Consider the following 10,749-nt stretch of genomic DNA (forward strand, 5'->3'; position numbering starts at 1 on the left):
CTTTGAAGCAAGTGGTGGGTATTCATCCTTTCTAATGGCTGAGTAACATTCCATTGTATACATAGACCACATCTTCTTTATCCACTCATCTTTCCATGGACACCGAGGCTCCTTCCACAGTTTGGCTATTGTGGACATTGCTGCTAGAAACATCGGGGTGCAGGTGTCCCGGCGTTTCATTGCATCTGTATCTTTGGGGTAAATCCCCAGCAGTGCAATTGCTGGGTCATAGGGCAGGTCTATTTTTTTACTCTTTGAGGAGCCTCCACGCGGTTTTCCAGAGTGGCTGCACCAGTTCACATTCCCACCAACAGGGCAAGAGGGTTCCCCTTTCTCCACATCCTCTCCAACGTTTGTTGTTTCCTGTCTTGTTAATTTTCCCCATTCTCACTGGTGTGAGGTGGTATCTCTTGTGGTTTTGATCTGTATTTCCCTGATGGCAAGAGATGCGGAGCATTTTCTCATGTGCTTGTTGGCCATGTCTATGTCTTCCTCTGTGAGATTTCTCTTCATGTCTTTTGCCCATTTCATGATTGGATTGTTTGTTTCTTTGGTGTTGAATTTAATAAGTTCTTTACAGATGTTGGATACTAGCCCTTTATCTGATAGGTCATTTGCAAATATCTTCTCCCATTCTGTAGGTTGTCTTTTAGTTTTGTTGACTGTTTTTTTGGCTGTGCAGAAGCTTCTTATCTTGATGAAGTCCCAATAGTTCATTTTTGCTTTTGTTTCCCTTGCCTTCATGGATGTATCTTGCAAGAAGTTGCTGTGGCCAAGTTGAAAAGGGTGTTGCCTGTGTTCTCCTCTAGGATTTTGATGGATTCTTGTCTCACATTTAGATCTTTCATCCAGGGATCCCTGGGTGGCGTAGCGGTTTAGCGCCTACCTTTGGCCCAGGGTGCAATCCTGGAGACCCAGGATCGAATCCCACATCGGGCTCCCGCATGGAGCCTGCTTCTCCCTCTGCCTATGTCTCTGCCTCTCTCTCTCTCTCTCTCTGTGACTATCATAAATAAATAAAAATTTAAAAAAATAGATCTTTCATCCATTTTGAGTTTATCTTTGTGTATGGTGTAAGAGAATGGTGCAGTTTCATTCTTCTGCATGTGGCTGTCCAATTTTCCCAGCACCATTTATTGAAGAGACTGTCCTTTTTCCAGTGGATAGTGTTTCCTGCTTTGTTGAATATTAGTTGATCAGAGTTGAGGGCCCATTTCTGGGTTCTCTATTCTGTTCCATTGATCTATGTGTCTGTTTTTGTGCCAGTACCACACTGTCTTGATGATCACAGCTTTGTATTACAACTTGAAATCCAGTATTGTGATGCCCCCAGCTCTGGTTTTCTTTTTCAATATTCCCCTGGCTATTCGGGGTCTTTTCTGATTCCACACAAATCTTAAGATGATTTGCTCCAACTCTCTGAAGAAAGTCCATGGTATTTTGATAGGGAATGCATTAAATGTGTAAATTGCCCTGGGTAGCATTCACATTTTCACAATATTAATTCTTCCAATCCATGAGTATGGAATATTTTTCCATCTCTTTGTGTCTTCCTCAATTTCTTTCAGAAGTCTTCTGTAGTTTTTAGGGTATCGATCCTTTACCTCTTTGGTCAGGTTTATTCCTAGGTATCTTATGCTTTTGGGTGCAATTGTAAATGGGATTGACTCCTTAAGTTCTCTTTTCTCAGTCTCATTGTTAGTGTATAGAAATGCCACTGACTTCTGGGCATTGATTTTGTATCCTGCCACACTGCCAAATTGCTGTATGAGTTCTAGAAATCTTGGGGTGAAGTCTTTTGGGTTTTCTATGTACAGTATTATGTCATCTGTGAAGGAGAGTTTGACTTCTTCTTTGCCAATTTGAATGCCTTTTATTTCTTTTTGTTGTCTGATTGCTGAGGCTAGGACTTCTAGTACTATGTTGAATAGCAGTGGTGAGAGTGGACATCCCTGTCGTGTTCCTGATCTTAGTGGAAAGGCTCCCAGTGTTTCCCCATTGAGGATGATATTTGCTGTGGGCTTTTCATAGATGGTTTTTAAGATGCTGAGAGGGTGTAGGATACACTCTATCCCTACACTCTGAAGAGTTTTGATCAGGACAGAATTTTGTCAAATGCTGTCTCCGCATCTATTGAGAGGATCATATGGTTCTTGTTTTTTCTCTTGTTGATATGATCTATCATGTTGATTGTTTTACGAGTGTTGAACCAGTCTTGCATCCCAGGGATAAATCCCACTTGGTCATGGTGAATAATATTCTTAATGTACTGTTGGATCCTATTGGCTAGTATTCTGTTAAGAATTTTTGCATCTGTGTTCATCAGGGATATTGGTCAATAATTCTCCTTTTTGGTGGAGTCTTTTTCTGGTTTTGGAATTAAGGTGATGCTGGCCTCATAAAACGAGTTTGAAAGTGTCCCATCCCTTTCTATCTTTTGGAACAACTTTAGTAGAATAGGTATTGTTTCTTCTTTAAACGTTTGATAGAATTCTCCTGGGAAAGCCATCTGGCCCTGGACTTTTGTATCTTGGGAGGTTTTGATGATTCCTTCAATTTCTTCCCTGGTTATTGGACTGTTTGGGTTTTCTATTTCTTCCTGTTTCAGTTTTGGTAGTTGGTGGTTTTACAGAAATGCATCCATTTCTTCTAGATTGTCTAATTTATTGGCATATAGCTACTCATAATATGTTTTTAAAATAGTTTGTATTTCCTTGGTATTGGTGGTGATATCTCCTTTTTCATTCATGATTTTATTAATTTGAGTCTTTTCTCTTTTGTTTTTAATAAGGCTGTCTAATGGTTTATCTATCTTATTAATTCTTTCAAAGAACCAACTCCTGGTTTTGTTGATCTGTTCTACAGTTCTTCTGGTCTCTATTTCATTGAGGTCTGCTCGAATCTTTATTAACTCTCTTCTTCTGCCTTTTGTAGGTTTTATTTGCTGTTCTTTCTCCAGTTCCTTTGGGTGAGAGGTTAGCTTGTGTATTTGAGTTTTTTCTAATTTTTTGAGGGATGCTTATATTGTATTCCCTCTTAGGACTGCTTTTGCTGTATCCCAAAGATTTTGAATGGTTGTATCTTCATTTCCTTTAGTTTCCATGAATCTTTTTAATTCTCTAATTTCCTGGTTGACCCATTCATCTTTTAGCAGGATGCTCTTCAATCTCCATGTGTTTGAGTTTCTTCCAAATTTCTTCTTGTGATTGAGTTCAAGTTTCAAAGCATTATGGTCTGAAAATACGCAGGGGACAATCCCAATCTTTTGGTATTGGTTGAGACCTGATTTGTGACCCAGTATGTGGTCTATTCTGGAGAAAGTTCCATGTGCACTTGAGAAGAATGTGTATTCAGTTGCATTTGAATGTAAAGTTCTGTATATATCTGTGAAATCCATCTGGTCCAGTGTATCATTTAAGCTTTTGTTTCTTTGGAGATGTTGTGCTTAGATCTGCCATTTGCAGAAAGTGCCATGTTGAAGTCTCCTACTATTAGTGTATTATTATCTAAGTATGTCTTTACTTTGGTTATTAACTGATTGATATACTTGGCTGCTCCCACATTAGGGGTATAAATATTCATGATTGTTAGGTCCTCTTGTTGGATAGGCCCTTTAAGTATGATATAGTGTCCCTCTTCCTCTATTACTACAGTCTTTGAGATAAACTTTAATTATCTGATATGAGGATTGCTACCCCAGCTTTCTTTTAAGGACCATTTGAATCGTAAATGTTTTTCCCTCCTTTCATTTTCAGGCTGTAGGTGTCCTTAGGTCTAAGATGAGTCTCTTGTAGACAGCAAATAGATGGGTCTTGCTTTTTTATCCAGTCTGAAACCCTGCCCCTTTTGATGGGACGGACCATTTAGCCCATTCATGTTCAGAGTTACTATTGAAAGATATGAATTTAGTGTCATCGTAATACCTATTCAGTCCTTGTTTTTGTGGATTATTTCTTTGGGCTTCCTCTTTCTTTTACAGGGTCTCCCTTAATATTTCTTGCAGAACAGGTTTGATGGTCACATATTCTTTCAGTTTCTGCCTATTTGGAAGCTCTTTATCTCTTTCTATTCTGAATGAAAGCCTTGCTGAATAAAGTATTCTTGGCTGCATGTTCTTCTCATTTAGGACCCTGATATATCCTGCCAGCCCTTCTGGCCTGCCAGGTCTCTGTGGAGAGGTTTGCTGTTAATCTAATATTTCTCCCCACATAAATTAGGGATCTCTTATCTCTTGCGCTTTAAAGGTTTTCTCTTTATCTTTGGATTTCGCAAGTTTCACTATTAAATGTTGAGGTATTGAACGGTTTTTATTGATTTTGGGGGGGACCTCTCTATCTCCTGGATCTGAATGCCTGTTTCCCTCCTCAAATTAGGGAAGTTCTCAGGTATGATTTGTTCAAATATGCTTTCTGGCCCTCTGTCCCTCTCAGCGCTCTCTGGAACCCCAATTATACATAGATTTTTTTCCTTCTTAGGCTGTCATTTGTTCCCCTTAACCTTTCCTCATGGTTTTTTATCGTTTTTCTCTTTTACTCAGCTTCCTTCCTTGCCATCAACTTGTCTTCCATGTCACTCACTCTTTCTTCTACCTCATTAACCCTCATCGTTAGAACCTCCAGTTTGGATTGCATCTCATTTAATTGATTTTTAATTTTGGCCTGGTTAGATCTAAATCCTGCAGTCATGAAGTCTCTTGATTCCTTTATGATTTTTTCCAGATCCACTAGTAGCTTTATAATTGTGCTTCTGAATTGGCTTTCTGACATCAAACTGTAATCCAAATTCTGTAACTCTGGCACAGAGTACTGTTTCTGATTCTTTCTTTTGTGGTGAGTTCTTCTTTCTAGTCATTTTGCTCAGTGCAGAGTGGCTGTATGAGCAGGCTGAGTCCAGAATATCAACCATGACCTAAGTAAATTTCACCCTAGATGATTCTGCCGAGGTCAGAGACCAGAAATTGAAAACAAAGTTCAGAATGAAATAAAACAAAAGAACCACTAATGTGAAAAACAAATTTTAAAACAAAGTAGTAAAAAATAAAAGGCCAAGAATCCTAAAGAAGAAGAGAGGGAAAAAAAGGAAAAAAGAAAAAAAAAGAGAAGAAAAAAGGGGGGGACTGGGAGATGTTGGTGGTGACAAAGTTGTAGTGGAGGGAGAATGTAGTCTACCTGAGGGGTTCTAGAGGGTGATCCTCTTGTTTCTGAGTATATTAAGTTCTGTATGTTACAAGATGCTCAGTCCCAAATTTATATAAACCAGAAATACTTGTAGAGGGCCCCAACATTGACCACCAAAACATAAATGAGATAAAAGAGGGGGGCAAAATGGGAATGGGGAATCTCACAGAATGAACCAGCATGATATACCACTTGGTTCTGGGTGCATGCTGGTCATGTTTTAGAAGGTATTTTTAAAAATATTTTATTTATTCATTCATGACAGACACACAGGGAGAGAGAGAGGCAGAAACACAGGCAGAGGGAGAAGCAGGCTCCATGTAGGGAGCCCGATGTGGGATTCGATCCCAGGTCTCCAGGATCCGGCCCTGGGCTGAAGGCAGTGCTAAACCGCTGAGCCACCAGGGCTGCCCTTAGAAGGTATTAACTTCTGCCATTATAGAGCAAAATGAGGCAGAGAAAACAAAAAAACACAAAACAAAACAAAAAAACATATCTTGCATATCTCCCAAAATTAAGTTGAGTATGTTGAAGGGAATCTAGAAGTGGAAAATATATCTAGGACCTGTAATTGTAGAATATGAAAGTCAAAAAGGAAGAATCTTAAAAATGAAGAGACGGTAAAATATTGTAGTTAAGGTGGAAAAAGAGAAAAAAATTGGAAATTTGCAGTCTGATATAAAAACAAGTTGTACTGGAAAAAGGAAGAAAAAGAAATAGGAGGGGTACCCTCTGGTTCTATATACTATAAGTCCCTCTACTTCCTCTGGAGCTTTCCAGCACTGCTTGGTCAAGAACTTACTCTTCTGTCCTTCCTGCTGGTCTTCTGGGGGAGGGGCCTGCTGTACTGACTCTCAGGTGTGTGCACCTGGGGGAGCTGCCCTGCCCCCTGCCAGGTGCACGGGTTCAGTGGGAGCTATTTACCCTGTGAGGCCCCTGGTCCCTGGTGGCCCCACCTCTACCAGGCAGAGGGTGACACCAGGAGGAACAACACTGGCAGTGGCCAGCTCTCCAGCCGTGGAGTCAGCTCCAGCAGTAACCACCACAGCTCTCAGTCTGCAGAGGCCTGGATGCTCCCCAGGTGGAGTGCGCCGATCTGCACAGCTTGGGCCCGCCCTGCGGCAGGAGCGTCCTCGCTGTCCTGTGTCCTCCCTGCCTCCGCCTGTCCCAGGGGGAGGGGAGCGCAGGATCCTGGGCTGTGTCCCCCGCGCCCTGGGCTCCGGGGCCTGTGCTGCTGGAATCATGCTCCTGGGGCCAGGGCTCCCGAAGGCAGCAGGGCACAGCCCCCTCCACCCGGAGCCCCGGCCCGAGCTGCTCCCGAGGCCCCGCCGGCCGTGTGCTCCAGCCCTTTACCGCGCTCTCCCCCGGGACACCTCCTCTGTTAGTGACCCCGGGAACCTGGGGGCTTCCCTGCCCCTCCTGTGGTTCTGCCCGGGTTCCCTGCTGAGCGCCTTTCCATCCGGGAAGAATCTGGTGCAGATTTTTCAAATTCCCGCTTCTCCAGGGCGGGACTTTCCTGTCCTGGAGGCCCTCGCGCCCCCCTTAGCCCTGCTCCTCCAGGGGCTCCTCCCCCACTGGATTCTTTTTTCTTTTTTCTTTTTTCCATCTTCCTACCTTGTTAGAAGTGCAAACCCTTCTCTCTGTAGCGTTCCAGCTGTTCTCTCTTTAAAACTCAGGTCGAATTCGTAGGTTTTCAGGATTTTTTGAAAGTTATCTAGGTAAGTTGGTGGGGCCAGGTGAGGTGAGACACCCACTCCTCTGCCATCTGGCCCTCTCCAACCTAAAAAGTTAATTTAGTTATTGAAACATTGATCGAAGGTATATAGCTTCAAAACAACTTGAATACATTTAATATCTAACTATATTCTTAAAATAGTGAAGATAGGGATCCCTGGGTGGCGCAGGGGTTTGGCGCCTGCCTTTGGCTCAGGGCGCGATCCTGGAGACCCGGGATCGAATCCCACGTCAGGCTCCCGGTGCATGGAGCCTGCTTCTCCCTCTGCCTGTGTCTCTGCCTCTCTCTCTCTCTCTCTCTCTCTCTGTGACTATCATAAATAAATAAAAATTAAAAAAAAAAATAAAATAAAATAGTGAAGATAATCTTTAAAAAGGCATATAGTATCCTAATTAGTATAAAATTTTAAAAATTTAAACAATGTATAAATAAGTCATCGATACAAATGTAAAAAGTATATCTGCTTTCTAATATTAAACCATTTCTTTCTCTAAAAAATTTTAGATTAGAAAAAGGAAAAATGCAGCGTTACTTCTGTAACAAAGAGGTTTCTGTTGATAAATTACAAGGAATAAAGAAATGGCAATCAGTATTATGTGAACATAATGTAGATAATGTAGATAATTCATGTAGATAATGAATCTATAAAAACCACTGTGTTAAATTTTAAATAAAATTTTAAGAGTTTTAATATTACTTAGTAAAAATAAATACATGAAAATGACATAAAATTCCATGTTTTGTATTCACTTATTACTCTTGATTATGAATTTTGGTTTTAAAAGAGAGTTATGCATCTTCTCTCTGATTTAATGATGATGTGCTATATAATTTGAATATAACATTTTAGTTCTTGCAAGACTTTGGGTATCTTACCTAACAAGCTTAAGTAAATAGAATATTCTAAATTCCTTATACTTGTCAGAGAGGTTATCATTACTTATATAAAATATTTTAGAGTGTAAATGTAAGGGGGATGCCTGAGTGGCTCAGTCAGTTAAGCATCTGCCTTCAGCTCAGGTCATGATCCCAGGGTCCTGGGATCAAAGGACTCCCTGCTCAGCAAGGAACCTGCTTCTCCATCTCCCTCTTCCCCTCCTCCCTGCTTATGCGCTCACTCTTACTCTCTTGCTCTCTCTCAAATAAATAAATAAATAAATAAAATCTTTAAAAAAATTCTCTCTCTCCCTCTCCCTCTGCCTCTCAGCTACCCACTTGTGTATGCTTGCATGCTCTCTCTCAAATAAAAACAGAATATATAAATAAGACTGTAAATGTAAGCATGTATTTAACGAACAAGAGTTGTGACAACTAATGGCTGCATGTACAACACTGCAAATAATGTGGCCTATGGAATCACTACATCTCTGCTGCATGGATAAGTTTTTAAGTGCTGTATTTCTCTTACAAATTTTTAATAAAAACAGTAATTATATTTTCTTTATTTTTTTAGATTTTATTTATTTATTCATAGAGACACAGAGAGAGAGAGAGAGAGAGAGGCAGAGACACAGGCAGAGGGAGAAGCAGGCTCGGTGCAGGGAGCCCGGTGTGGGACTCGATCCTGGATCTCCAGGATCATGCCCCTGGCTGCAGGCGGCACTAAACCGCTGCACCACTGGAGCTGCCCTATATTTTCTTTAAATATAATCCTAAGATTCTTAATTAGCTTGAGACCTTCAAATTATGACCTGAGATAATCAGGGAGTAGTTTTTATGTATCTGGAAATTTTTCAAAGGAAGGATTTCAACTTTACAAATAAAGAGAAAATAATGTACATGCTCATGTTGTTTTGGCCTATGTATTCTTGTCCATATAAATATGTATATCTTCATGATACTCAGAGGATAGTAAAAGTTGATTATAAACATTGTTTAATAACATGCTTGATAAAATGGATTATGCTTATAAAATTAGAGTTTCTGAGTGTTAAATAGCATTGGTATTTAAACATTATTTCTGCATAAAGCCACTCCAGGCAGGCAAAGAGAAGCCCTGGGAAGTAAAAGGTGATGGGCCATCGGAGCCTGCAGGGAGGAGTCCCCACCACGAAGGCATAGCACCTGTAGTAGATTAGCCATGGAGCCTTGCAGGGTTGGGCGGTGCCCCAGACAAGCCTGGTACCTCCTTGGAGCTTGACCACAAGGAAGGAATGATAGGCGTCTGGGTGATCCTACAGAGGACTATGAGCTCCCAGCTGTGGGCTTGCACTTTGCTCTACCAAGTGACAAGTGACTTGCAGGCTGCAGAGCCCGTTAGAGATTGGCCTAATCCTGGGGTGTGCTCTGGCTTCTGGAAAGGTGTGCTAACATTTGTACACACTTAGGTCCAGCTTTTGGATACTTTCCAACTTTATGTAAATTCCTAATGTTTGTAATATCACCTTTGGGCATAATTATTATAAAATATGTTAGGCTAGTTAATAATACAGCCAAGATAATAGGTATTTCTTGTTTTCTGATACTTTTGTTTTTATCTTAATAAATTATTCTTTTCTGTTTGTTTTTTTAATTAAAAGACTTTTTTTTTTACAGCAGTTTTAGGTTTACAGACAGTTCCCACCTACTCTTTCTACCCTGCCCCCACCAACCCGAAACAGTTTTTCCTATTATTTATATCTTGTATTAGGATGGTACACTTGTAATAATGGATTAACCAATACTGATAGATTATTACTAACTAAAATCCATGGTTTCTACCAGGATTCACTCTTTGTGTTGGACCTCCTATAGGTTTTGAGAAATATGTAATAATGTGTCCATCATTGGTGTATCATCTGGAATAGTTTTATCTTCTTACACATTCTCTTCCTCCACTTCCCAGTTTAGTTTTATTTGTGTTTCCAACATCCAGCCCCAAATTGAGAACCCAACTGGGGGTTTTTGGAATCCCCACCACCTTTGATTTTCCCAAAATGGCCATTTGGTGATATCCAGATAAATACACATGCCTCTGGCTCCAGAAACATACACAGGCTCCAGAGGCAAGAGTCAACACTGGAGTACAAAAATGCTCCGGGTTGAGAAATTTTTATTAAACTTCATTTATGAAAAAAAAATAAACTTCATTTATGTAACTAGTTGTTGTAGTGCAACTAGCCTAACCCTAAAATATATATAAAGGTGTAGTAAAGACCTCAAGCTGGGTCCGTGTGAATTGGATTTCCTGTGCTTCTTGACCATGTCCTCATAAGCATGTGTATTTTCAGAGTGTGTGAAATCATTCACTTGTCATTAGTATAGTATGTTCTTCATTCCAGGGGCACCTGGGTGGCTGAGTCCATTAAGCATCTGCCTTTGGCTCAAGTCAAAATCCCAGGGTCCTGGTATGGAGCCCTACATTGGGCTTCCTGCTTAGTGGGGAGTCTGCTTCTCCCTCTGCCTGCTTCTCCCCCTGCTTGTGCTCTCTCTCTCTCTTTCTCTCTCTGTCAAATAAATAAATAAAATCTGAAAAAAAAAAAACAAGCAGTAAATCCTTCATTCCCACCTGGACAATGACCGTCCACTCCACAGACAGAGGCTCAATTTACTGAATGAGTTCTTTAGCTATCAGGCAGGTTTCTGGAGCCATTTAACAATTTTGCTGTTTATATCTACATCCACATTTCCCAAACACAGAAAAAGTGAAGCATATGGATAGAACTGTCAAAAACCAAATTGGCCAACCTAGTGGGTGAAACTGAAATGTTTTGGTCTCTCTCTTCTTTCAAACTCATAAGAATCCATTCCTCTGCACAAAACCAACACACAAGCAAACAAACACCACTAAATATTTTTGAAATAGCTCCTGGAAGGCCTCTGCATTTTAACGTTGTATCCTCATTAGAGGATGCTACT

The sequence above is a fragment of the Canis lupus genome, chromosome 25 (genome assembly GCF_003254725.2).
Source record: "Canis lupus dingo isolate Sandy chromosome 25, ASM325472v2, whole genome shotgun sequence".
Taxonomy (NCBI): Eukaryota; Metazoa; Chordata; class Mammalia; order Carnivora; family Canidae; genus Canis; species Canis lupus.